The following is a 27,413-nucleotide window of genomic DNA, read 5'->3' on the forward strand; positions in this document are numbered from 1 at the left end:
TTTCTGGGTGTCATGCTCAGTGCGGTATATGATGTGGTGCAACCTGCGTAAGTTTTCAGTGATAGAGCGCCCAGGTACATAGCCAGTTTGGTCGTGGTGAATCAACAGGGGGATCACCTTGCGTAGCCTGTTGGCGAGGAGTGCCGAAAGTATTTTGCAGTCGACATTGAGCATGGAGAGAGGTCTATAGGAACCGCAATCTGTTCCATCTTTGCCGGGCTTCAGCAAGGGGATGATTACAGCTTCCCTCATGGAGTCAGGGAGTATGCCGCGTTCGAAAGCCTCATTGTACACTTGTGCCAGCAGCGGGGCGAGGGTCTCCTCATATGTCTTATAGAATTCCCCCGGGAGACCATCCATACCTGGGGCTTTCCCAGAGGGTAAAGATCTAATGGTTGCCTTGACCTCGTCTGGGGTGATTGGGTCTTCCAGGGTTGCGGCCAACTGTGGGTCTAGTTTGGGTAACTCTATGCAGTCTAGGGCGTCCTCGATCCCGGTGTCTAACGGGGGCGGGGCTTGAGAATATAAGTCCTGGTAGTATTCGGAGAAGACCATATTAATATCAGCCTGGGTGTGCACCGCAGTGCCATCTGGTCTGAGGATGTGGCAGATGGGGGTCCTAGGGGATTCCCTTTTGTACAGCCAGGCCAGGAGTTTGCCGGGCTTGTCTCCCAGGGCGTGTGTCCTTTCCGTGTGCTTGGCGTAGCTTAGTTTCCCCAGGGACTCCCAGTGTGACAGACAGGCTTGTCTCTGCGCTATTATTTCCCGTACCTGCTCGGGGGTCGGGTTCGCTCTATTCTCCAGCTCCCCCAGCTTACTTTCTGCTTTTGCCAGGGCGTTCGTGATGGCCTTTTGGGTTCCCCCTACCGCTGCCAGCATGTCCCCTCTCATGACCACCTTATACGCCTCCCAAGCGGTGCTGATGCGATCTACGCTGCCTAGATTGTGTAGCCAATATTCGTCTGTGCTGTCTTGTACGTGGTCCCTGAAGGCCGCGTCAAGCAATGCTTCTGCTCGCAGTCTCCATGTAGGGATAGGGGGTCTGGGCGGGTGTACCTCCCAAGTGACCGACAGGGGTGAGTGGTCTGATAATACTCTGGGTAAGTATTGTGCCTCGCTGAAAGTGGCTTGCTGCTCCAGGCTGACTAGCATGTAGTCCAGCCTAGTGTGGACGTTATGTGGCGGGGAGAAGAAGGAGTATTCCCGTCTCTCCGGGTTCAGTTCCCTAGTCCAAGCAAACTTGTTATTGTTTTTTCGTAATAGTACTGTGATTGGGTGCATAACCTGAGAGAAGTCTGGGATGAACCGGCAGTAGAAGTTTGCAAAGCCCAGCATGCTTTGTACCCCTTTCAGAGACGTCGGTGAAGGCCGTTTCAGAATGGCATCTACCTTGGGCACGTCCATTCTGATGCCTCCTGGAGTAAGAATAAAACCAAGAAATTCTACTTCGGTGACGTGATAAAAGCATTTTTCAAGCTTTGCAAACAAGCGATGTTGACGGAGCTTGGTGAGGACTGAACGAACGTGCCTGACATGATCTTGTTCCGAGGCTGAGTATACTAAGATGTCGTCTATGTACACTAAGGTGCACACATCAATTAACTCCCTTAAGACGTCATTCATGAAATATTGGAATGCCGCAGGAGCGTTGCATAAACCGAAGGGCATGACTTGATATTCGAACCAGCCGTACTTAGTTGGGAAGGCGGTTTTCCATTCATCTCCTTTTCTGACTTGGACCAGGTGGTACGCTCCTCGAAGGTCCAATTTGGTATAAATCTGGGCATTTTTAACTTGGTCTAGCATCTCAGGGATAAGTGGCAAGGGGTAGCGGTTCTTCACGGTGATCTGGTTCAATGCGCTGCAGTCAATACCGGTTCTCAAGTCTCCTTCCTTTTTGGGTACGAAGAACAACGGACTGGCTGCGGGGGACTTCGAAGGACGGATAAATCCGTTTGCAAGGTACTGGTCTAAATAGGATTTCAAATTAAGGTTTTCTGGTTCTGTGAGAGCGTAGATCCTGCCGCAAGGGATTTGTGCACCAGGAACATGGTCGATCTGACAGTCATAGGGCTTTTGCAGCGGCAATGTATTTGCTTGGTCCTTTCGGAAAACATCCTGGAAATCATGGTATTCACTTGCCAAGGTATTAGTTGCTCCCAGGGTTTATACTGTCGCTCCGGGAGTCATGGGGATACAGACGTCGGGTTTCTCCTCTTGGTAATAGCAGGCAGGGGAGCAGTCACCGGGGAAGGTTAATTTTCATGCCCGCCAGTCTATCAAAGGGTTGTGAGCAACCAACCATGGCATCCCTAGTATTAGCCTGAACTGAGGTGCCTTGATGAGATGGAATGAAATAGACTCCCAATGTCCGTCCTGGCACAGCAAGGTTACCCTGGCTGTGCACTGGGTTACTGGTCCGGAAGCGATTTCTGTCCCATCCACGGTGGTTACCTTGTCCATAGTTGGCTTAGAACACAAAGGAAGCCCCATCTCTGCTGCCAGTTCTTGATCAATATAATTTCCAACTGCTCCGCTATCGATGTATGCTTCAACGGCATGCATTCTTGACGACTGTTGGTGGTTAATTAAGATCACTGGTATTGCAAAGTGTGAGGTCAGCAACTCTTTCTTCTCACTCGACAAACTGACCTCTACGTTTGTCGAGCTTGGTAGTTTTCCTATTCCTTAGCTTCATCCTTCTCTGGCCCCAACTGTTCTTCTTGGGGGTTTTACTGGACAGTCCTTCAGGAAATGTCCTGGTTTCCCACAATACAAACAAAGCTGTTGTTGTCTTCTTTTGACCCGCTCTTGTTTTGTTAATGGAGGCCGTATCCCTCCAATCTGCATGGGTTCTACAGCATTTTCAGGTACACGGGTGTGTTTTCCCTTGGACGAACATGCACGGTCCGAGGGTCCGTCTTAGACCGGTCTGCCTTTCGGTCCTGCAACCGGTCGTCTAGCTGCACAACCAGATTTATGAATTCTGCACAGTCTCTGGGTGGATCAACCACCTGGGCTAAGACGTCCTTTAATTCGCCTCATAAACCTTGATGGAATAACGTGGTTCTTTTTGTTTTCTGGCCATCTAGCTTCGGCAACCAGTCTGTTGAAAGTAGCAATGTACGTTAACAAGTCCTGATTCCCCTGTGGGAGGGACAAGAGTTCATTGTCTACTGCTTGTTCCTGGGTATGGCGAGCAAAACGTTTTTCCATTTCTCTCTGGAACCCCCCAAAGTCATGTAATTGAGAATCGTCATGGGTTACCAACGGCACCGACCAATCTGCTGCACTACCACTCAGGTATGATAAGACAAAAGCTACCCGAGCTTAGTCGTTTGGAAATGCTCCAGGCCTTCAAAGAAAATGAAGGCGGCACTGATTGATGAATGCCGCATACTCCGTGGGTCGCCTGAGAACCTTTCTGGTGGTGCCAGGGGCACTGTTCCAGGTAACGTGATCTGTACCGGAGTGGGTGGTATGGTGGGGTTTTTCATCGTTGGATTGTTTCCAGGTAGAGGCATCTGTCCTGCCTGTCATTGCAAGTATTGCCTGCTAATCTTTTCAGTGCGTTCTTTGGTCACTATTAGGTCTCTCTGGAGGACATTAGTCTCTTGTCGGGCAGAATTAACCTCAGCACGAAACCCTCCTAGTAATTGGGCCAATTGGTCCATTTCTGATGTCTCCATGGCACCCAGGTGGATTTGTTATGGTAGGCTTCGTGTTCTGTTACGTTCACCTGGTATCCACAGGGACGCCACCCAGCCGGGTTACTCGCTGATATGCTTCTAAGCTTTGCCCTGATGTGGTCTGCGGGGAAGGTTCTGCCTCACCTTGGGGTAGAATTAGACGTGCTCTCCGTCCTGCCTTCTTTGCACGGGCACGTTGTCTTTCTTGGGCGAGTGCGGTCCAGTTACTTCACTGACGCCGGCCCGTTTGATATTGTTCAGGTAGGTCTTATTAGTTTTGTTGCTATCCGGCATGCCTTTCTTTGTTTAAAATGTCTATTTTTTCTCCCTTAGGTATGCAGAGCTTCAGCGCGGCGAACTGGCTTGGTTGAGCCCCTCTGGTAAATGATGGCGCATTAATTGCGCTATGATGCGGTAAGTAAGCGCTATGCGCAGCGCTGCGAAGTCTTGCCTTTGCTAACCTGTGTTTTCCTTCCTTGTAGGTCGTGGTGTTCTTCAGCGCGAGTGGAATGTCCGGACTGGTGCCAGCCGAGAGTCGACCAGCCAGGTAAGCCTTTTGAGCAGTTCTTAATTTGTAAATGTCTCTACTGCTTTCTTTAATGTTGCCTCTATCTTCCTCTTTCAGGTCGTTCTGTCTGGGAGGCGTGCAGATTCGAGGAAGCTGTTCTCAGTAGCTGCGAGTGTTTAAAGATGAAGACTGCAGGTAAGATGCTGCTGCTAATGATGTTTCTTTTGTCTCCTTGCAGGTTCTGCTCCTCCAAGGTTTGAGGCAATAGCTGGACACAGTGAGCGTCACGTTGCAAGCTGCAAAGTAATGCGAAGCGTTTTGTCTTGCTCGGGTGTGGTTTAAATAGCCCCAACAAAATACTCCAGGTAAAGTAGTCCCTAGGCTACCACACCCAAAACACTAGACTGCATAGCTTGGTTCTTAGGGACCAAGCTATGTGGATGCCTCCATTTTGGCTGACAATACAATAAAGTAGTTCCCAAGCACATTGTTTTTCACGGTGTATGAGCCTGGCACCATAGGCGCCAGGACTGGCCCCATGAGGGCTTTTAAAGAGGATGCCAGGCTCTAGAGGCCCGAGTCCTTACTCCACTTGGCCAATGGGTTTTCCAGAGGGGGTTTTGGGCGAGGGTCGTGACGATTAGCGACTCCTGTCATCATTTCCACCTTGGATCTGCCAGCCAGTAATGAGAGCAGTATGCAGCCTTTCGTTGTCGCTGGTCCTATTCCTTACTTGGATTCAACCCGGTCGCTACACAGTCCGGAATCCAACCAGAAGTATTCCTACACTTCGGAGAATTGGAGAATTCTACTCCACCTCTTCCAGTTCTCTGTCTTCCTTCATTTACACAGGATTTTGTCTTGCCTAATGGCTTTTTCCCTGGAATTGGGGGCTGGCTCCTGGGAGGCACCCAGGACTTGGTTCTAATCCAGTCACGGTGGCCTCCGAGGAATCACGTCCTTATTTACATCAAAGGAAGGACAAGAAGAGGAAGGAAACAAGGAAATCTAGAAGAAATAAGGAGACAGAACCTCCGCCAGACTCTTTGGAAGATTCAGGTGAGGAGGAGTTGGTGGAAGGGAGGAGTAAGGTGGTGACCTTTGATAGTATACAACACCAAAGAAAAAGAACAATGGCTACTCCAGAACAGATACAAGAGATGCAAGAGATGTGTAGCGCTATTCAAGCCCTACGAGTTGACATGCAATCGCTACAGGCGGAAAACCAGACTCTTCGTCAACAGATCTTTGTCAGAGACAAAGGGAGAGGTGATTTACCGCCAATGCCCTTTCTATAAACACATACAATGGAAACCCTAAGGGTAAGAAGGAGTTTCTTGACGCCTGTTCAGTTTATTTTTCATTCAGAAGAAGGATTTTTTAGTCAGGAAGGTCTTGTGTGGGGTTTTTGATAGCAAACCTGACGGGTAGCGTATTGACATGGGCGACACCCTTAGTAACTGCTGATGATCCTTCAGTAAACAACTATGATCTGTTTGTTCGCAATTTTAAGGCACGATTCGAGAGACCGGAGGTTCAGTATTCTCCATATGAAGCCTTATTGGATGTCAAGCAAGGGAACATGGACGTTCAATCTTATGTATCCCAATTTCAAGGGTTGGCTGCCTTGGCAGGATGGCCAGACACGGCCCAACAGATTGAAGAGATAAAGGATGAGTTAGCACGTGTGGTAAGACCTGAGACATTCTCTGAATTAGTGACATTGGTTCTTCGGATTGAATTCAGACTTAATGAGAGATGTCATGAGAGAAGGAGAGGTCGAGGTCATCAATTGGGTTACCTCCTTCTGACCTCTAAAGATTGACCTTCAACGAAAGAGCCGATGCAGGTAGGCACTACAAGAGGACCCCTGTCATCAGAAGAAAGAAAACTAAGATGAGAATTGAATTTGTGCATGTACTGTGGATCATCTAAACACCAATTGAAGGACTGCACTGAGATCCCATCCCAGCGTTCGGGAAATGCACAACCCCGTGTCTATGCAAGGGAGATGACGGGGAAGGTAGCACAAGTCCTTGTAACACCACCAGATCAGGAGAAGGGGTAGAAGACAACAGACTGATGGTTTTTCAGGTATTGTTATCAATCTCAACCGGAATCACAATTCCAGTACTTGCCATGTTGGACTGCGGAGCAGCAAGCAACTTTATTGACACCTCCTGGGCTCAAGACAAAATGATTCCTCTCAAACCTACGAAGAGAATAATTCCTGTGGAAGGAGTTGATGGTCGTCCTCTGTCTTTAGACCCTGTAACTACGGAGACCCTACCTATTCAGATATCCATGGGTCACCATACAGAAGAGATCATATTCGATGTAATCAGAGCTGCACACTTCCCTCTGATACTTGGAATATCTTGGTTGAGACTCTATAACCCTTGCATCGACTGGGGTTCCAATCGACTAAGTTTAAATTTAGAATATTGTGGAAAACATTGTATCAAGGAATCACAGGCAGAAGTGCAATCGGCATACCTAGTAGCTCAACCACATCTTTCCATTTCTGCTATTCCGGCACAGTACAAAGAATACGAAGAGATATTCGAAGACGTCATCCCCAAGCTCCTCCCACCTCACCGCCCTGAAGATTGCAGTATAGCACTGAAGGAAGAAGTATCCTTACCGTTAGGATGTACCCGTTATCCCAGCAGGAACGAATCGCTCTGAAGGAGTACATAGACTCTAACCTCAAGAATGGACTGATAAGGAAGTCAAGATCTTCCTGTGGAGCGTCTCTTTTCTTTGTAGCAAAAAAGGGAACCAAGGAGCTGCGTCCGTGTATAGATTACCAGGGTTTAAACAGTATTACAGTTTGGGATCGATACCCTATGCCCCTTATAAGGGATATATTAGAAGCTGTAAGGAACTCACAGATCTTCACAAAGATCTATCTACGTGGAGCCTATCATTTGCTAAGAATACGACGAATGGAAGACTGACTTCCGAACACCGTTGGGGTTGTACAAGTATTGTGTTATGCCCATTGCATTAATGAATGCCCCGGCGGTGTTCCAAAGATTCATGAACCGTGTATTCGCAGATATGCTCAATATTTCTTTTGTAGTATATCTAGATGATATCTTGATATTTTCCACCACTCTCCAGGATCATCGTATTCAGGTAAAGGAGGTTCTACAGAGACTTAAAGAGAATCATCTGTATGCTAAAGCCGAGAAGTGTATCTTCGAAGCTGCCGAGGTACCCTATCTTGGTTTCATTGTATCCTCGAATGGCGTACGGATGGATTCAGACAAGGTAAAAGCCATTCTCAGATGGCCAGAACTTTCTTCCATTAAGGATGTACAACGATTTCTTGGTCTGGCAAATTTTTACCACTGTTTCATTCCTCAATTCTCTGAGATTGTACTCCCGTTAACTTCACTACTAAAGAAGGGAAGTACTTTTGACTGGAATCCGGCAGCACAGATTGCATTTTCCAAGCTCAAAGAATTATTCACCACTGCGCTAGTCTTACTTCAACCAGTCCAATCTAAACCTTTTATAGTGGAGACAGACGCTTCAGGCAGAGCCATGGGAGCAGTTCTATTACAAGAAGACAGTACAGGCCTGGAACATCCTATCGCCTATTACTCGCGTACCTTTACTGCAAGTGAACGAAATGATTCCGTTCTTGAGAGAGAACTGCTAGCCATGAGAATGGCATGCGAAGAGTGGAGGCACCTACTACAAGGATCTTCTAACTCATTTCTCATCCGCACAGATCATAGGAATCTGCGGGTTCTCCAGCAGATGGAATGCCGCAATTCATGTCATGCCAGATGGGCATATTACTTTTCCAACTTTGATTTCCAGATCACGTACATTCCAGGTACGCAGAACGGTGTAGCAGATGCCCTCTCTAGAAGCTGGCCGGAAGAAGGACAGGAAACAGAGGTGACCTCAACCAAAGAGGAAAGATTATTGCCCAAAGATTCGTAGCAGTAATCAACCGATTTCTCCAGAGTGTTCAGAATGAGTACAAGACATGGAAGAAACAGAGACCTTTGACTAAAGGCCTGCAAGAAAGAGAAGGACTATGGTTTCGGGATTCAGCCCTCTTTCCACCTACTCAAGAACTCCAAGAACAAATGTTACACTTCTGTCATGATCTCCCACTAGCAGGACATAGGGGTCAGTCTTCCTTCATCTACACAGGGTTTTTTCTTGCCTAATGGCTTTTTCCCTGGAATTGGGGGCTGGCTCCTGGGAGGCACCCAGGACTTGGTTCTCATCCAGTCACGGTGGCCTCTGGGGAGTCACGTCCTTATTTACATCAAAGGAAGGACAAGAAGAGGAAGGAAACAAGGAAATCTAGAAGAAAGAAGGCCACAGAACCTCTATCAGACTCTGTGGAAGATTCAGGTGAGGAGGAGTTGGTGGAAGGGAGGAGTAAGGTGGTGAGCTCTGGCACATATTCTGACTGATTCAGGCTGCTTCGGTTTCCTGGCGATGACAATCGGAGAAACCCACGGTGTCGGGCCCTCCACCTTCTCAGTATGTCCAGTTTGACCAGATTGTCCAGCTCTTGGTCGACCAAGTTTCTCAGATGGAATGGGACCCTTCGATGTTTCAGGGCGATCGGTTGAACAGACTCATGGATGTGGAGTCTCACCGGGTCACCTGCCATACGTCCAATGCCCTCAAACAGGCGGCTGTATTTCTCCAGCAGCGTCTGGATGTCTTCCACGTACCCAGAGTAGACAAAAGTGACAATGCCCAACGCCTCCACTGCCGCACAGCTCAGTAGGGTGTTACTGCCCACCGTGGTCACATAGAAACGTGCTCTAATCGACGCCTCCTCACATTGGCCACAAATGCACCAGCCAGCGGGATTGGCTGTACCCCACCAAATGTGAAGATGTGTGCCTTGGGAGCCAACAGCTTTGGCGGACACTCCATGGCGTCATAGTGCTCCCGCGCTATGACTTTCACTGAAGCCCCTGTGTCCACTAGCATGGGAACCGATGACCCATTCACCTTTGCTGCCGCCTATTCTTGGGCCGCAGCACGCTCACACAGGATACGAAGAACAGATTCTCCTCCTCTTCTTCGTCCTCATCCTCCGGCACGGCACCATCTTCCTCTTGATCCACTTGGGCAACGTTGGGCGGGCGTTGTTGTCAAAAGAATCCTACTCTGATGGCCCCCTTTGGACCACAAGCAGCAGTGGGGCCCGGCAAATTCGGGCATAGTGGTCCGATGCTCCACAGCGGCCACATGCTTTCCCCAGCGCTGGGCACTCTGCCGGGTGTGGAAGGTCATAACCACACTTCAAACATGAGTCCACTGACCTGGTGTCTCTGTCACGCTGGTTCCCACCTGGGCGCCTGGCACCTCTAACACCCAGGCGACGGCCCACTGCACAGACTTCTTCTGCTTTTCCAGGGCGCACCCCCACCTCCATCCAAGACGCTCTAACTTCCGACACCTCCTACCACCGTCCTAGCTCCAGGATGCGAGGCAATGAGATGCCGGGTTCCCGCAGCACCTGCCTGCGTAGCTTGCCTGACGCTCACCCCTGGATCAGTTGGTCCCGGATCATTGTGTCAGGATTGTCCCATGCACACAGCAGAGCTAGCTAGCGCAACCTTCTGTAGAAAGTGTCCAGAGTCTCATCATCCTTTTGGTGAGTGGAGTGCATGACAAAACGTTTGCCGTCAATGTTTGCAAGTGGCAGGAAGTAGTCATGTAAAGCGGCCTTCGCTGCATCATAAGAGTTGTTGGGGGGTTGAAGAGACTGAAAAACCTCATGCACCGCAGGCCCAGCATAGTACAGCAGTGTTGCCAATTTGCTGTCATCATTGGTCTCCATGGTGGCCCTAAAGTACATATCCAGGCTGTCAATCTGCATTTTCCAATGGGGCCCCAGGCTGGATGGGGCCCCAGAAATGTAAAATTCAGGCATCGGTTGCAGAGCTCCAGGTGGTCTAATTCCTGGCAGCAGTTGGGGCACCAGGGCCGGGGGACCTGCACAGCTGCTTGGTCGTTGTTATTGCTCATGATGGCGAGCGCACAGGCACCCCATCCAACTTATGTGGGGCCGCAACTCACCACCCACACCCAGACAATGAAAGTGCCAATGTCCGTGAGGCAGTGATAAGTGACACACACTGGATGATACTGGACTCCTGTTGTCACCTGATAACTAATTAAATTGGCTTTGCATAACCACCCAAATTGCACAGGACCAATGGCATTTGCCTTTCATAATATCGACACACACCCAAAACCAAGAGAGAATATTCTCTTCTAATAGTGTTTTTGAAAATGTTAACAGCTGTGCATGTTTTAAACTCAAAGAACCAATACAAATGTTTTTCCTGGGACTTGCAGTACCGAAATGCAACATTTCACCTTTAGTTGTTTGTTATTTTTCATCAGGTAATATAGTGCAGTGGTGAAGTGTCGGCCTACAAACCTGACGACTGCGGTTTGATCCCCGAAGTTGCCATAAATTCAAAGAGGACATTCAATGTTTCTCATTTTAGCTGGGGGGGGACTGAATCCACCCTCTGAATAAAGTGGAGGGACTCCGTCCCCTGTGTGTACCTTCGATTTGAGCCCTGCCTCAACATTTTCAGCAAAGTTACTCCACTGTCTCCATATCATATCTTGCTATGCTAGTACATGTTGTGTGCTGGCCCGTACCTCGGGCTGTGCTGCACACACACACTTGCTCACACGCATCCACACAAGGAGACACGGGACACGCGTGTGTGCCTCACGGCATCCCCGCGGCAACTCCCCGCACTGACGTTCTTTATTCTTAATGCACACGCGCGGCCCGGAACGAGGCTCGCGCATGCGCCGTTCATGCTTGCAACATCACAGTACACATGACAGTAGGCCCCATGTCATGTTGACCCATTGATGTTCCACTGTGCTGATTTTTATCAGATAAAATTAAAGTGTAATCTTGTCGGCGTTGGAAGGCCTTAAAAGAAACTTAGTCCGACAAAAGCCGCCACAAAATACTTCTGGGTGCGTCGGCCTTGCATGCGTAATCACGTTATTTCTTGGAGCAGGACGTTGCACGTGTGCGCTGGTGGAATAATGTTAAAAGTTGGGCGGTTCCACCACACTGTGAAGGGGGGGGGACTTAATTGTCTTCTCCCTCGTATCTCTTTATTATGACAAAGTAAACAGATTTGAATTGCCCAGAACGAAACTAAAGATGATACAGACGTTAAAAGCGCCCATGTAACTACTGTTGGGCTCGTTAGCCGAAAGCAGTGTTTATTTAGCACTGCTCCCCCCCCCCTTTGATGTTTACTTTCACATGGAACGTTATATTGCGGCGCGTGTGGCGCGCGCGCTCCTTCACGCATGCTCGGAGGGGTCTGGAAGGTGGGTTCTGCTGCTCGGCCTCAGGCTGCTACTGAATGCCGGGGTCTAGTTGGAGTGAACTGGGCCCCGCTTGTCTCACTGGTTAAACAAATGAACCTACCGTTGCGTAGATTGGCGGACGAACAAACACTACACGTTTCCAGAGGTGTAGGTGCACTTGTAATGTTTTTTTTTTTTTAAAAAAAAAGAATAATTGTAATCGTAAAATGAAACGTTGGTACATTCTGGGATTAAAAAATGTCCGAGTGGCTTCGAAAATTAAATTCTTCCTCAAAAATCGGACGTCGCGTGTGGTAACCTTACATTGGGTATAGGAAAAGTATTTATTTAAAAATTAAAACCAACACTGTTTAGGTGTAGAGGGATTTCTTTTGTGTGCTTTTGATCACGGATGTGCGGGTTTGTCTTGCTTTCCTGGGACGTGAAAATCAGATCTTTTTTACTCCCTTCTCGGTGATCTGCCAAGGATTTGCGGCGGGCAAAGTGTTAATCTGTTTTTGAGTTCTAGAACCCCGCCCCCAACCTTGTTTAATAGACTTTACTTCGGAGTTTCAAACGCCACAGATTCCTAAACGCTGATTAGACATGATAACGAATGCATGTTTTAATGACACGATTTGCATCCGTGTTCCTATTGGCTCCTATCCAGCCCCAGCACTTTTAACCCCACTCTGCCCATTGTCCATCTCCTTGTCCCTACCTCCCAACTCCTTGCTCCATCCTACCCGCCTGCATTCTCTACCATTTGTTTGCATGTTAGGCGCTCATACAACCATACAAAAGACAATGATTTTTATTCTTAGAATTTTTTTCTCCATTATTTTACTGTTATCAAAATATCCGTAATATATATAGATGGCACCGTCCAATAAAGCTATACGCAAAATGTTTAAAATAAGATTCTCTTTGCTGTAGATTCTGAGGACATTGTGAAAGGTGTTTAAGGGATTCTATTTCTACATCACCACACACCCGACATGTTCTGCATGATCTCTTAACCCTGGATGTTAATCAATTTCGTAAAATGTCTGAATCCAATAGATTTGGGGCATTTAAAGACTGAGGGGAAGGGAGAGCATTTCAACATTTGGATTATAACTCAGTTAATTGATAGGCAGTGACTTCAACATCAAGTTGGGTAATGGGATACCTGTGGGCCTCTACAATGAATTGGAGGTAGATACATAACCGGTTACACATCCCCAGATGTTGGATCTGTATGTTTGTGCCATGGGATTACAATTAGGTTTGTGGTTTTCGGAATGGGTTTGCGCTCCCTGAATGTGGATGTGTTCCACCAGATGTCGATGTCGGCTCCCACATTTCGAAATCACCAGGGGTTGTCAACTATTGACTACTTTGCATGCTCGTGCAACATTGCCGCCCAATATATTTTAAGGTCATTGCAGAATGTCTGTGACTTCAGTGGCAGTGCGCTCATACTTACCTTTTTTAGACTTAGCTAAGGTTAATCCACACTGCAAGAAAAGAATTACACGGGCAACGTTTGACTCCGCCATCGGAAATAGTGCTCTCTTAATTTACATTTAATTCTCTTGATTTTGTATGAAACCACACCCTTGGAGGGGAGGGTCAAAAGTTGTATAGAATTGATGGAGTCATTGTCTGATAAATTGCAGTGTGACTTTACCCATAAAAATAGTGGAGAGAAGAGTTGGTTCGATAAAGATTGTAAATTGTCCAAAAGAAGGCTGCTTGAAATTTTTGAGAGCACCAGAAAGGGGGATATTACCTGTTCCACTGCTGCATACAAGGCAACAGTAGAGAACAGGAACATGGTTTAAGAAAAACGGGTTTGGCAGGATTTACTTACAGCTGTTTCCGCTAATGACACACCAAGATTTAGGTAGTTTGTCGCTTTGGGTCCTGCTGGGACGCATTTAGTCTGCTTTGGGGGTAACATTTCTCTACATGGGGGCTCTAGTGACTCCTATACTGGGGGAGCGTGATGCCTCGTTGCCTCCCTGAAAGAAGTTGAGGATGCTATTGTTGAACAGGCTTGTAATCATGCTCCTGGTCCAGATGTAGTTCCTGCAGATCTTTATAAAGTATCTTTGGGTCTGTGGGGCCCCCAGTTGATCACTAGCTTTAATGCATTTCTGGAAACAGAGGGATTCCTGCCCTCTTGGAAAATGGCCATTATTTTCCCCCTTTTTTAAAAGGGGGACCATAAGAGTCCATCAGCTTATAGACGATATCCCTGTTGGAGACGTCATTCAAAATCTTTGGGCCTCATAGTAGTGGGACGCATTGAGGAAGGGATTTCCTCGAACTCTCTGCTCTCTGATATCCAATATGGCTTTAAACCAGGTGTGGGCACCAGTGATCAAACCCTGCATCTTTATCTGCTGGAGACGCACCTTTTGTTTAATAAGGGTGAACAAATGTACTTTGCATTTATGGATCTAAGCATTGCCTTTGACGAGGTTAACGGATCTAAGATTTGTGTGGTACTTGGGTCCATGGATTGCCCTACAGGGATACGGAGTGTCCTGCAGCTGGTTCACACAAGCACCCAGGCGTTTGTCCATTTTGGAGAGCAGTGTAAGTGTACAAGATTCTTTGTAAATCTAGGAGTACGTCAAGGATGTGTATTGGCCCCGTTTTTTTTTCTTTACAAAGCTCTGGCTGAATTGAATGCAGATTATCGGCTTGTGGGTAATAAGGCTATGCCGATGATACAGGTCTTATCGCTCGTACCCCCATGACGCTGCTGAGGCTTATTAATGTGTATATGGATTTTATTAATCTGGATTTGAAAATGCACACACTGAAGTCTGCTTTCATGGCCGTGCCCTGGGACGTTAAAGAAATGGTTCGGTCAAACATTTTTATTGTCCCTACGGGTCGGCCATGTGTTTTGAAGCCTAAATCGCACGATTTTAGAAAAAATTCCTATGGACCTTACCCGAGTTTTCGTCCATTAAATGCACGCGAAAACTGGCACCAGGGCGCTGCCATTTTGTGATAATCCTATCACTTGCCCCATCGCCCTGGCTGACCTGCTTTTGCGGCGCTAAATCATATCCCCGCCCCTGAGCGTGACATTATCAAAACATTCATATTCCCCGCCTCTCTCCGTGACGTTACTGTGCTGCGTAGGCAAACGCGCCCAGTCGTCTTCTACACAACTTCACATAGAACCCGGAAACCAACACAGATCAACTCACAACACAGCACGCCACAATTCGGAATATGAAACTGTACTTTAAAATCAAACAGCAAAACAGTACATTTGGTAAAGTACATTTATTTGACATTAAATGTTTATAGAATATTCATCAATTGGCATATTAAACCGGAATGTGATCTTTTTTTTCTTTTCTCTCTATCTGCAAATGCTGTTCCATTCTATCGTGAGTCACGCACTGTTCCTTTATGGTACAATGGTACACAGGGTGTTTTTTTCGTTAAAAGAAGCACTTTGGTCGCTGTTCCATCAACTAGGCACTAGGCCAGCGTAAAGGTTGATATGTTGCTTTCTAGCTGCTAGTTCCGCGTCAGGGCATATGGGCCCTTGGCGATCGTCCCATAAGATCGTCAAAGTGGTGCAGTCGTTTACGAGAAGCTGCAGCTGGCGGTTGAAAAAAACCATTTGCCGGGGTCTGAAACTGGTGGCAGTAGCCAGTAGGGTAGGATATACCTGTTTTGAAAACATAAAAATGATAAATGGTATCGCCAGCCGATCTTTACTATTATTCATTTTATTTATTACGGCCGATCAGAAACTATTTGCTTGCAAGGATAGTGCTTTGGAGAATGTTCAGCTCTAAAATCAATGCGAAAACTAACAGAATAAATCGAGGTTAACACACAATGAGAAACGACTGTTTGTCTACATGCGTGTGGAATGTGGACCTGCATGCCCATGTGCCCACGTTTTACTTGCTCTTCATTCATCCATTAATTCTTCATTCCGGTATAATACCGTCTAAAGAGTTACTTACATTATATTTGCAATTTCCATTGTGTCTCTGCGTAATGCAGTCCGTTAAGCCCCACTGTGCTTGTGACAACGATTTTTCGTATACTGAACTAACATGAAACTCGATCTAGTTTCCGAATTTTCTGCCTTATCGTCTCTTACGGTATTGACCACCGCCTTCAAATGAAGTCCTTTCGGCATGGTCCCTGTCTCTCAAGGTCAAAAAACAATAGAACCTTATACTGCCAGTGCGAGTTGTGGGCCTCTTCAGGCCGCGAGCTGAAAATCAAAGTGCTGACCGTCACTCGAAATGAGCATACATTCTTACTTTGCAACATCCCGTAGTAAAGCCATCTGTGAGAACTTGAATTTTCGAATCCATCTATGTACTGGGCCTCAATGTGCAAATGCGAACTGGCTTCTCTCCCATCTGCAACGGCTCGCTTGGCGCGTTCTAAGCCCCCAAATTTTGTCCCCGTTGTCCGCGAGCTTTGCAGCCCTACAGAACCCCAACTATGGGGATATTGACTTGTTGGGGGAAGGTCAGGGAAAGTATAAAGTACCCGAGGAGTTGAGTTGAAAGTGAGATTTATTGTTTGTTTTATTATTTGCAATACGCAAGCCTCCCTTCGGTTAACAGTGCGCAGCATTTACATGCGATTGCGAAACTTAGTTACATCAACAAAAATATATACATACACATATTGACAAGGTCAGCGATATGAGGTGAATAGAGAGAAGATGACACCCAGGTTGTTCGCTACCTAGGATGGTGAAGGTAGGGGTTAGGGTTTGCATACTTTGTATGTACACTGTACAATACATTTTTTTTACAAAAAGACAATCAGATTATAATTTAAACCGGGATTTGTACTTCTCAACGAGTTCTCCTTTGGGTGGACATGGCACAGTGGCAATGTTTGGTGGCAATGCATCAGTGCTCTGCATAGAAACGCTCAAAATTCCATATCTGTGCTTCTCGAGTACAGCAACAATAAGGCCTTTAACAAAGTAGAACTCCATTTCCTCATAGACCGGTTTGATCACCCATTGCTTTCTTTTTGCAATGGCAGTAGTGTACCGAAGCATCCCTACATTACATGTAGTTCTAGATTGTTCACGGCACACATTCTCGTTATGGGCCAAGACCGCAAGTAGAGTCCTATATTTCATGCCCTGCATGCTGAAATGCAAGCGCTTTGGCCTGTACTTTAGGCACATATTGTGGAACACTTCCAAACCTCCTGTGTGACAGAATTCTGTCAGCCCCCTCAAATCTCTTGATATAGTTTTATCGAAAACAATCTTCTCAATGGCTTTGTGTGTGGGTGAAGATGGAACCAACCACTTCTTCTTCCGTGCCTCCTCTGGGGACAAAGGGCCATGTTCACATTGGTGGAAACGTTGGTACAGTGGTGCATCAGTGACCGCCATTTTTCAAGTAGGATTTCCACTGACCCTTCACAAGTTTTGGAGCTCCACCAAAGATGGTTGCTGATAGACTGGGACCACTGTGAAATACTTTCCAAACCTTTTTTTTTCCCTGCAGGCGAGATTTTCTTATTGATTGATTTAGCAAGATGCCATACATCAAATTGATGTTTAATATGTGGGAACTGCTCTTTTTGTCTTGGCAATTGAAACGTGTCTGTCCGTGGCTATGAGGTCGATGTGCATTCCCCTCGATTTTAGATATTCCACTGATTTTATAAATCCTAGTTTCTCCATGGCCACTGAGGATTTACATTGGGACACCTGCACGACCACCAAACTCACAATTTTCTTACTATCCATGTCCTGAAAGTGGTAGGTGCAGTACTTGGCAGAAAATCCAGGGCTGTTGCACTGTCCATTGCCGGCTAGCCTGAATCGTTTGCCTTTGAATGTACTTGCTACAGACAATTATTCAAATTTTCAAGCATCACTATTGGCCGGAAATAGATAATCACGTTGATATCTGTAGTACTGCGTTTTAGAAATGAGATGGAGCCCCACAAACTGAAAGAAAGACTTTAACTTTCTAAAACTGGAGCCACTAAAAAGTGATGCAGCTGCACACAGTAGATTGCCTGCTGGCAGTTTCCCCAGCATCGGTTGTGCAAACCATGAGAACGTATGATTTAATCTACAGGCGGCATGTATTGTGATGTTACTGCCTTGTTTTTGACGAGTCGCATGAATCGATGGCTTCCGACATACTTTCCCTCTGACGGAATGCCCACATTTCAGCATACTTATATCCATCAAACAACTGTCGAATACTATGTATTTGCCCTCTTTCATTAGACTGTCATCCGGCATCACACTTGTTTCAGACTGCATCGTTGAGGACATATCAGCAGCATTGAAAGAAATATCGCCGCTATCAGGTTCTGATGCGTCGGTGAGTGCTGCTGCTGGTTCATTCTGTCATTTCAACATCTGTTCAACATTGATGGGAGAACACAACAATGTCGACAGGTTTTTTGGTGGCAATTTTCTGGCGGGTGTAGATTGTGTGAATTGATCTGCGACTACTTCCGAACTATCTTCAATACATTCAGTATCATCTTCTTGTGGTGTTGCAGTCGCACTGTAGCAATGGTCCATTACAACTTTACTTGATTCTCCGGACACATTAATTTAATGTTCTGGCCATTAGACATGAGCATCTCTAGTCTCAACATGTGACGTCTGAATTAATAGTTCTTCCATAGTGTAAATGGTCTGGCAAGCAACATCTCTCATTTGCTTCCTTGTCTGTGTATGTATAGTTCGTAGACCCACGGGTAACTAGAGGACAGATTGGAAAAGGGATGTCGAGTTTAAACACAAGATAAAGTATAGTACAATTGACTGGAAAAAAACATAAAATAGTCCCCAGCACACACAAATTTCTAAAGTTATGAACTGATTGTAACTAACCTTATTTTTCTTTCTTTTCTTTGCAACTTTTTTGACTCGACCTTCAACATCTGCACGCTATAGCTCCGATTCGTTTCCGCATCTCTTCCCTTCCTGTTGCGCTGCAACGACTATATATTTTCTGTATTCGCATAGACAGCACGGATTGAGGCTCCATCGACTCCCTGAAACACAGTACTTTCTTTACTATGCATCACAATAGTGTTAGCATAAAACACAAGTGAGGACGAACACACAGGTACATCTCAATAGCTAAACACGATTTAAACATTGTGTAGAACAATCAAACGACAAGTATTCGAGCTCTGATGACCTAGTTCGATGGAACTGTCAGTATCCATACCTCTGGCTCTGCATGGACTGCCATGAATGATTGTATTGGAGAGGATGCATCGGCAACTCCCTGAAACACAGTACTTGCGTTAGTATGGTTTTCAATATTGTAAACATACACACACTTGGGGTCGACGGCACAGGTACATATAAAGAGATAACCACAAATGATGCTTTGTCTAAAGGAATCAAGGAATATTTAAATATGATCCGATTTAATCGACTTATTTCTCCGATTTCTTTACTTCTGCATCATCTAAATGGGATGTTGTGATTGTAGTGGAAGCTCGTTGTCTCCCTGAAACACAGCACTTGCGTTAATAGGGAAGAAAGTATAGCAAATGGAATCGCGTTATATGATCACGCCCGATGGAGCTGTCAGTATCCATACCTCGTGCTGCTGAAGAATATCTAGGGATGTTGTAAATGTAGTGCGCACTTCCGAAAGCTGTTGCGCCGATTCGTATCTGCATGGTTCCGCTTCCACTTCCCCTGGAATTACTTGAATGTCAGGCTCCGCATCAAGTGCGGGGGTTGATGCTTCAACAACTGCCTGAAACATAGTATTTGCATTAGTAAGGATTACAATATTGAAAACGTAACACACACTTGGGGTCAACCGCGCAGGTACATATCAATGGCTAACTACGAATGAAACATGGTGTAGAACAAACAAGTGTTCCAGTCCTGATGATCACGGTCGATGGAGCTGTCAGTATCCATACCTTGTGCTGCTGAAGAACATCTAGGGCTGTTGTCAATGTGGTGGACGCTTCAGCATCTCCCTGAAAGACAGTACTTGCATTAGTATGGATAACACTAATTATAACTGAAAACAAACACCAGGGGACGACAACCAAGGTGTATATCAATTGGAAAGCACTAACCAAACAATTGGTAAACTAATCACACGATACATAAAAACTATTACTTGACATGCATAAAACAAGTCTGTAGCGGAATAGCCAAGTAAGATTACCTGATACGCGCTAGAAGTGGTTGATAACTGCGAGTACGTCACGGAAGTAGAATGTTCTTGCTTCAGATTCAAGGGATAATCAAGCAGTTGTAAAGGTAAATTGTTTGCTAATGAAATGCCAATATTTAAAATTGCCATGTAAGGAGACGGAATACTTGAGTAATGCATTTACTTGAGTATAGCAGTTCCCTGTGCCCATATATAGATTTCGTTTGTGGGTTATGAAATCTAAAAATAATATATTGATAAATGTCATTATTCAAAAAGCTATACACTCATATAAGTATTATAAATTGGAAAGAACACCTAAAATATCAATGAATTCGGCTACCTACACACTACCGCAAGGCCTAAAGCTGAAAACGGACACTTGACTCACCAGTGGCGGAATGTGGACGAATAGAGTGGGAATAGCGTTTGCGAGCAATTTTCGTGTCGTTCGCCGTTTATTCTTTGTTACCCAAGATGTGGCGTACATGTTCGAGGGAAAGTCGGTATCGATCACCCCTCTTTCAAGCTCATGCAGTGGATATCTGCAATGTCTGACCCATTCTCTTATTCGATCAACAGTTTTCGGAAATACATGCATTCTAGTGTCTTCAGATTTAGCATGGGTCTTCGAAGGGCAACCGCTAATCGAACAGGCAGGCATTGTTGAAAATTCTGAAAAGTAAATATCGACATTATTAAACAATCTTGATGAATAAAAATGTGATACAAAAGTAAATGAACCATACAATGTTCAATGCAAAGTTTGTTTTACTCGCCAGAACTATACCAGTTCATCATGTGCGGCTTAGTGTTTGCATGAGTTTCAGAAATTTGTAAATGTGACTAAACTCTGAACATGTGACCCGTCCCTTGGATGTTCTGTCTTGCACGAGAAGGAAACATGCTTACATTATAGACTGGACCCCCGAAGGATGCAATTCGATGACAATTGACACAGATGAAAATAAATAGATCTATCGATAGCATAGAAATTGAAACGCAAGTCAATAGCAATGAGCCAAATGAACATACCACTATTGGGTACTCTAATCGCAAATAGATAGAACTTTAAAAATGACCAAAATATGACTAGGATACATGGCCTTACCTTGACCAACAAACAGTTGGATTCAGCAGGCCGAGCAGTATGTTGCAGGAGAACAGGTAGATGGCCACAGGTAGCACACTGACGAGTTTGCTCGAAGCGGTCACAGATGGCACAAGCAGATTAGCATAGATCTCAGTGCTCATCAGGTAGAACGTTCAGGAGTTGACTTGCAAAGCACAAAGATGTTCTCATGAGACATATCAAGTGGTTTACAAAGTATTAGAAACAGGGGTGTGTTTGTGAATGAATGACTTGTGTACGTCGTGGTATTATGTGGTTTGCAGGGGGGCGGCCAGCGTCATTGGAGGCTTACCTGGAGACATGGGGTCTGAGGAGGCCATGTAAGCGATTGCCCCTTTGGCGTGGGATACCTTTTGAAGTGTACAAGGTGTTTGGCACCTTGGCCGTTATCGCCCCTGACCGCACACCATGGCAGCGCTCATCCACGGGTGCGAAATGCCTTTGATAGGGAAGGGGGGGGGGTGGATGGATGGGCCGGTGGGCGTGCAGGCAAGTGTGTGGGAGCGAGGGGCCATCAGGCCCCTCTCATCCTTTACTTCTCAGTAGAAACTCGGACCAAGTGCTTCCAGTAGTGGGTTCCGCCCCTTGCCCTTATGTGATTACTTTGGTTGACATTCGCATAGATGGGACCACTGAGCAGGACACAGGGCATCCATTTTTTACCCCCTTTCGACTCCATCTTGATGACCAGGCCTCAATGCGATAGAACAGAGCACATGGCCCCCACCCTCGTTCCCACTCTGACTGGAAAACTCCAGAGGTATTTACAACAGCTAATAAATGTAACACATCAATCTTCCTCTGTGATCACTGTCCTGTATGTGAACCAGCCTGAACTAAGCACATAGCTCATTCATCTCCACAAACGTGTCCTTGCCCACGCACCCTCGCCAGTGGAAACTTACTGCCATTCTGACCCTGTGCCTCTGCAAGGTATTCTCTTCATGTGCCAGACCACTGACCACGCCATCCTGCCCACCTAGCAGATCCCCAACTAACATTAGACCCCTACCACAGTACATCGTTGCCTATCAATAACAAATGACACATACCGGAGATTCTTTGGAATATATTATGTTAGCTTAGATAGTGACCACCCGCTTCACAGCGACCTGACCTTCACCCATTCGGAGCACAGATGTCTGACGTCCATCCTTGAATGGATACACACTTCATTTAAAAAATCGAAACAACCGTTGTTGAAAATATATGTGGGGTTTTATTTTGTATCTTATTTTGATGGCACAAAAATACAAGACTTTACACATTGTACAGGTCAGGTTGCAGCACAGTGAGGGAAAATCCCCTGTGCTGACCGCTGTCACTCAGGAAAGTTTCTCTTATGGCACGTTCGGCACAGGCGGGTATTACTTTTCGGAAGTGGTGTTCAAGCCTCCCGTGAAGCCACCATGTAAAGGAACGATAGGCCACCAGCCGGTACCACCTGTGAAAAAGAATGATACAAACTGTTTTTAAATGAACAAGATAAGTTTATTAAACGTTTGTTGTCAATGACAATTCTTGTAACTAATGGAATTCTGCTTGGACAAATGCTATCTAGAGACTGACTGCACACTATTAAACGACTTTCATGCGTTAACATGATATGTATATGTAATATTGGATATAGTAGAAGACCATGAAATAGGAGTGGCATCACAAGCAGAGTATACTTACTCGTTACTTGGATTACGAGGACGAACAGTTGCGCGAAGTTCGTGCATAAGCATCATTATCCTCAACACTGACCATGTGAGGCAGGCTGCCCTGAAGTCTGGCAGCTCGGTGATGCATTGCGGTCGTGGCTCGCCTTCCGAGATGTAGGCCACGCATCCAGAGTTTTCACAGCAGCAGCAGTTCTCCTCCTCGGTTGGCATTAGCTCGCACCGATTGCATGTGCACCAAGTGGAAACACCATCCATGCGACTAGGTCCAGTGTCTTCATCCGTTGATTCGTCTTGCCAACTGCCGTCCGAAGCCCCATCATTTTCGCGTGTTTCCCTTTCCAGTAGTTTCTCCTCGGTATACTCGGGCTCGTACATGTAGGGCATTATTGTAGCCATTGTGTGGTAAACAAACTAAAATAATTTATAGCGATGGTACAGGTGTTCACAAGGCCTAGAAGCGGCGAAGGTAGCTGACCAGAGCACAGAAACGAGTCACAGAATACTCAAAGTAACACAGAGAGAGGAATGGAATCGAAAATCTGCTGCTGTGTTGTGAAACTGTTTATACTTATTGAGTAAAGAGGCTTCCTGCCGTTTCCATGGCGACACGTCATTAGCTGAAGCGCAGCGATTGTTGACACGAGACGTGCTTTGGTGTTGTGAAATGGGCGGTACGCGTCTGCTGATGACAGGCTCAGGGGCGGGGGATATGATTTAGTGCCGCAAAAGCAGGTCAGCCAGGCCGATGGGGTAAGTGATAGGATTATCACTAAATGGCAGCGCCCTGGTGCCTGTTTTCGCGTGCGTTTTAATGGACGAAAACTCAGGTAAGGTCCATAGGAAATTTTTCTAAAATCGTGCGATTTAGGCTTAAAAACACATGGCCGACCCGTAGGGACAATAAACATTTTTGACCGAACCATTCCTTTAAAGAAAGAAATCCAATGCGAAAGATGTGGCGTAACGAGAACTAATCCAGAGAGTAGTGTTGTCTGGGAATTTACTTGGCTGCATAGAAGGGTGATACCTATATAAACAATTAGCTAAATTGAGTCATTCGTTGGGCGCGGGTGGTAGAGGGGAGTGACCGGTTTTATGCTAATGTGTCAGGGGTAACCACTCCAACTGATGTGTTTAACAAGTAAACGAGGACTGCGACTAATTAGTGAGCCTCTTTCGTGCTTCGGCAAAAATTCACGCATTCCAGATTCGGGGAAAATGTATACATTTTTTTAATTGCTTGACTTGCTTAGCAGTGCCTTAGTTTGCTGTACATACTGAGCTCAGAGCCACGTATTTGGCAGATAAGTGATATCTGGCCCCATTATTACACTGGCTTTGTATATGGGCCACACCGAAGTCAGCTGTAACACAATATATTATACAGACCCTTGTTTCGCAGAGACAATAGGGCTAATATCCCCTGGTTACATTTTATTCACGATTGTCTGACTCGATGTAATGCTTAATGCATTTTTGTACTGAATGGTTTACTGAGTCTTTGTGTTAGGAATGTTTACAACAACTTTGGCTTTTTGGTCAAGGAGAGGTGCAGATCCACATATTATTGGTTTCAAATAGGAAACATGATTTTTTTTTTTTACTACTGGTAGACTACTTGCAACCCTATTTGACATATATAAATACAATCAATGGATTGTAGTGAGACTGTTTAAATCTTAAACCGCTAACACAGTTGGATGGAAGGGTTATGTGCAGGATTCCAACTGCCCTTGTAAGTCAGCAGTTGAAGTTCTTCATTTTATATGGTTTTGCAGATACTACATGTTCTGTAGAAAGCAAATTCATTTGGACGCAAAGGTTTTGTACAGTATCGGCCAGCATTCATTTTTCTCCTCAAAGCAGATTTTGTTTGCCCTGTGTTGCGTGGGCATTTCCATCTGATTTGAGGGAAGCCTGGAGTGCAAGGAAATGCTGTCGGAACACCCTTTCTGAATTTGCTTGGCTGTTTGTGTGACTCGCAATATATTCTTTTTATACCATTTTATGGAAGAGAACTGGATTTGATCTTTGTACTGTTTGTGATTTTGTATTTTATGCATATTCATGTTTGGATTTTATCCAAATAAATCTATTCTGAATAAATGAAATTTCTTCTCACGATTTGGAGATTTTTAGGTATCCTGACGAGTACGCATCCTTTCTTCTTCAAAGTGTTGGTCTATCATTCGAAGTCCAGCAATTGTATTGTGTGTGTTCACACAGCCTGCTAGACAAAAACTTTTTCTTTGCCAGGTTTGTTAAATTTAGTACCCAATTTGGGGCTCTTAGAAAACTCTAGATAAATCTTCCAATTTACGATGAAGACAAAGATTGTATCGTATTAAAGAAATTGGTAGTGGGTAGGCCCAAGACTCTCCTCCATAAAAACATTCAAGCTTATTCCACCACATTTTGTTGCCGATGTTTACAACTTTGGCCCAATATAACAAGGTTGGATTCATTTTACATTTGTAAAATTACCAAGGGACCAAGGAGAATTTACCATATTCTTTATTGATACAAATCACCTGGGAAGAGAGTGCCATTGTCCTCAATTTCAGTGTATGCGGTGTAGAAGTAGAAATTGTTTTCCCAAGATTGGGAAACCAAAATACTTGAACCCTTTGCATAATATGCTGATTAACCTTCCAGATATACTGCTTGGTATCATTATTTCTCCTACTAGAAAGGACCATAATTTTGTTCATTGATTTCTAGACCATTTTGGTGTCGTGTAATAATTTGTGGCATTGAGTGAGCAACTTAGTCCTTTTGGAGTATAAGCGCACAGGACTTGAGCATCGGCATATAATAAATAGCCAGTGAACCCGGTTATCACCCAACTTGGGAGGAATGCTCTTAGTTTTTATGCTGTGCCCTATATCGGATATAAACATACTAGACAATAAAGGGGCAACAATTCAACCTGGTCTCCAGCTGTTGGAAGTTGGAGCTCTATTCGGGAGTGATTCCTCAGAATGTAAACAAGCATACTGTGAAGTATCCGTATGAAGGTCCCTAATAGGGCCCAGAATTGACAGCTGTATTCCCCAGGTCTTTAATTTTAACCATAGTTTCCTTCTATTGACCTTGTCGAATGCCACAGTCAAGTCTATAAAAGCTGCATATAGTTTTGTTTTCCTCAATCAGGCTTCTTGTTAAAGTATTTGATAACCAGGCAATTGAGGGATATCTATAAATTCTTGCGGAAACCTGATTGGATTTCTTCAATCCACCTTGTGTACTATAGGCCCAGGCTTCAAGATTTTTCTAAGAGTATGGAAGTGAAGATTTTGCCCATGATGTGCAGAAGCGCAATAGGTCTAAAATTATCACCCTATTTAAATATGGGTCTAATGTTAGAAGTGTTCCAGGACGTAAGTACTATCCTTTGTTTTAGCACTTCACTAAACAATCTCAACAGTATCGGCCAATGAATAAGGGGAGGTTGTTATAGTCAAATGTAATAATCCATCAGGGCCTGCTGCTTGAGACGCATTAAGCTTCCTTATACTTCCCATTATGATCTGCCTAGTTGTGTCCAGTGACCATTTAGCTGTATCAGATGTTACATCCTTTTCTTGAATTATGCCTATATTAAACATGTTAGAAATAAAAATCCATATTTCTTCGGGTATTGCAGATAATTGGAAAGCAGCCTGCGTTTCTTGTTGGATGGCTTTCTTTTTAAGTACTCCTCCCCACTGCCCTGAGATGTTATGTAGCACTCGCCTGGTCCGATTTTTTTTTTTTATATATTTCTTTTTTAATTTGGACTTCTTTATCAAAAACATGTAACCTGTTATGGGTTCACTTACCCCCAGTGTTATACGAAGTTTGGAAAGGTATCCAGGGATAATAAATCCTGAAATTGGCTTTCGGATAAGTTCTCATTCAGAACTTGGTTTGTTTTAAAAAGTTGCGCATTGCATGGATTCCATTTGTTGTGAGTAATATTGCTCTTCGCTTGAAGATTTTTGTTTAATTTTCCTAGTTATTTTCTTTAACGTGTTGCTAAAAGTATATATAGACAACGAGTGATCACTCAACTTGGGCACTGCAGCAAAGTTCTGACAAAGCTGCATCAAGGATTCCAGAGGAATGCCTGCATTCTTGGAAGCCGGGTTTCAATATGCATATATCGGCAAGTCTTCCGATATGGCATTGTTATAATTTTGTAAACCTGTTTGAACGACTGCAAAAATCTCCAGGACATCCATGAACCACTGCTTTGCTTCCAAACTCTCATTTCTAATCTCAGGCCCTTTTCCGCTTTTTTCAGGTGTACTACATAGCCATCAATTAAGGGGATCTCACATAGCCACACTTGTGAAATTATGTCGGTTTTTGGATGTATTAAATCTCTAAATTTGGTCCCGAATAAATTGGTGGGACCCAGAGTGTTCCATGAAAGCATGGTACATTTTTAATTTGTAAAGAGGTGGCTTAGCTATCCTAACACAGGGACACAGATTTTCCATTTACTAACCATCTGTCGCTAACCAAGACCAATCATCTGAGTTCTTTCCATTGATGCAGACTATATTACCGTTCTATACCCTATTTGCTTTGCACTCATGGATAATGTGTGTCAGATATGAACGTTGCTAATAATTCACTGTGGTTAAAGGTTGCATAGGTGATTATCCATGAGTGCATAGCAATTTGCTCATTTTAGTGAGTCAAATAGATTCATAAAAGACAGGTATATCATTTGTGATCCACTCCTGCCATCACTGTCTACCTTATCTGGTTACAGTAACATTGCTGAGCCCACAGCAGTAACATTGCTTCACTATATCAGCCTCCTACATTATAACTCTCCCAGGATGGCTGCCGCTGTCCCAGCATGACGGCCATCTTGTCAGGCAGTATTGCCATGACTACCAACCATAA

General features: G+C 45.0%; 1 protein-coding gene across 2 annotated transcripts in view; it reads left to right on the forward strand.

The window, feature by feature from the left end:
- Window positions 1-27,413, forward strand: part of LOC138453050 (uncharacterized) — a 275,851-nt gene that overhangs the window by 165,399 nt on the left and 83,039 nt on the right. Inside the window, exon 1 of one of the 2 annotated variants that reach the window (XM_069605507.1) lies at window positions 11,541-11,565. The exons of the other annotated variant lie outside the window; for it this stretch is intronic. The gene's annotated coding sequence lies outside the window, so the exon portion shown is untranslated. Of the gene's footprint in view, window positions 1-11,540; window positions 11,566-27,413 lie in introns of those variants that run through there. 2 annotated transcript variants of the gene reach the window in all.

Source organism: Ambystoma mexicanum, chromosome 4p, assembly GCF_040938575.1.
Source record: "Ambystoma mexicanum isolate Mex_15411 chromosome 4p, UKY_AmexF1_1, whole genome shotgun sequence".
Classification (NCBI taxonomy): Eukaryota; Metazoa; Chordata; class Amphibia; order Caudata; family Ambystomatidae; genus Ambystoma; species Ambystoma mexicanum.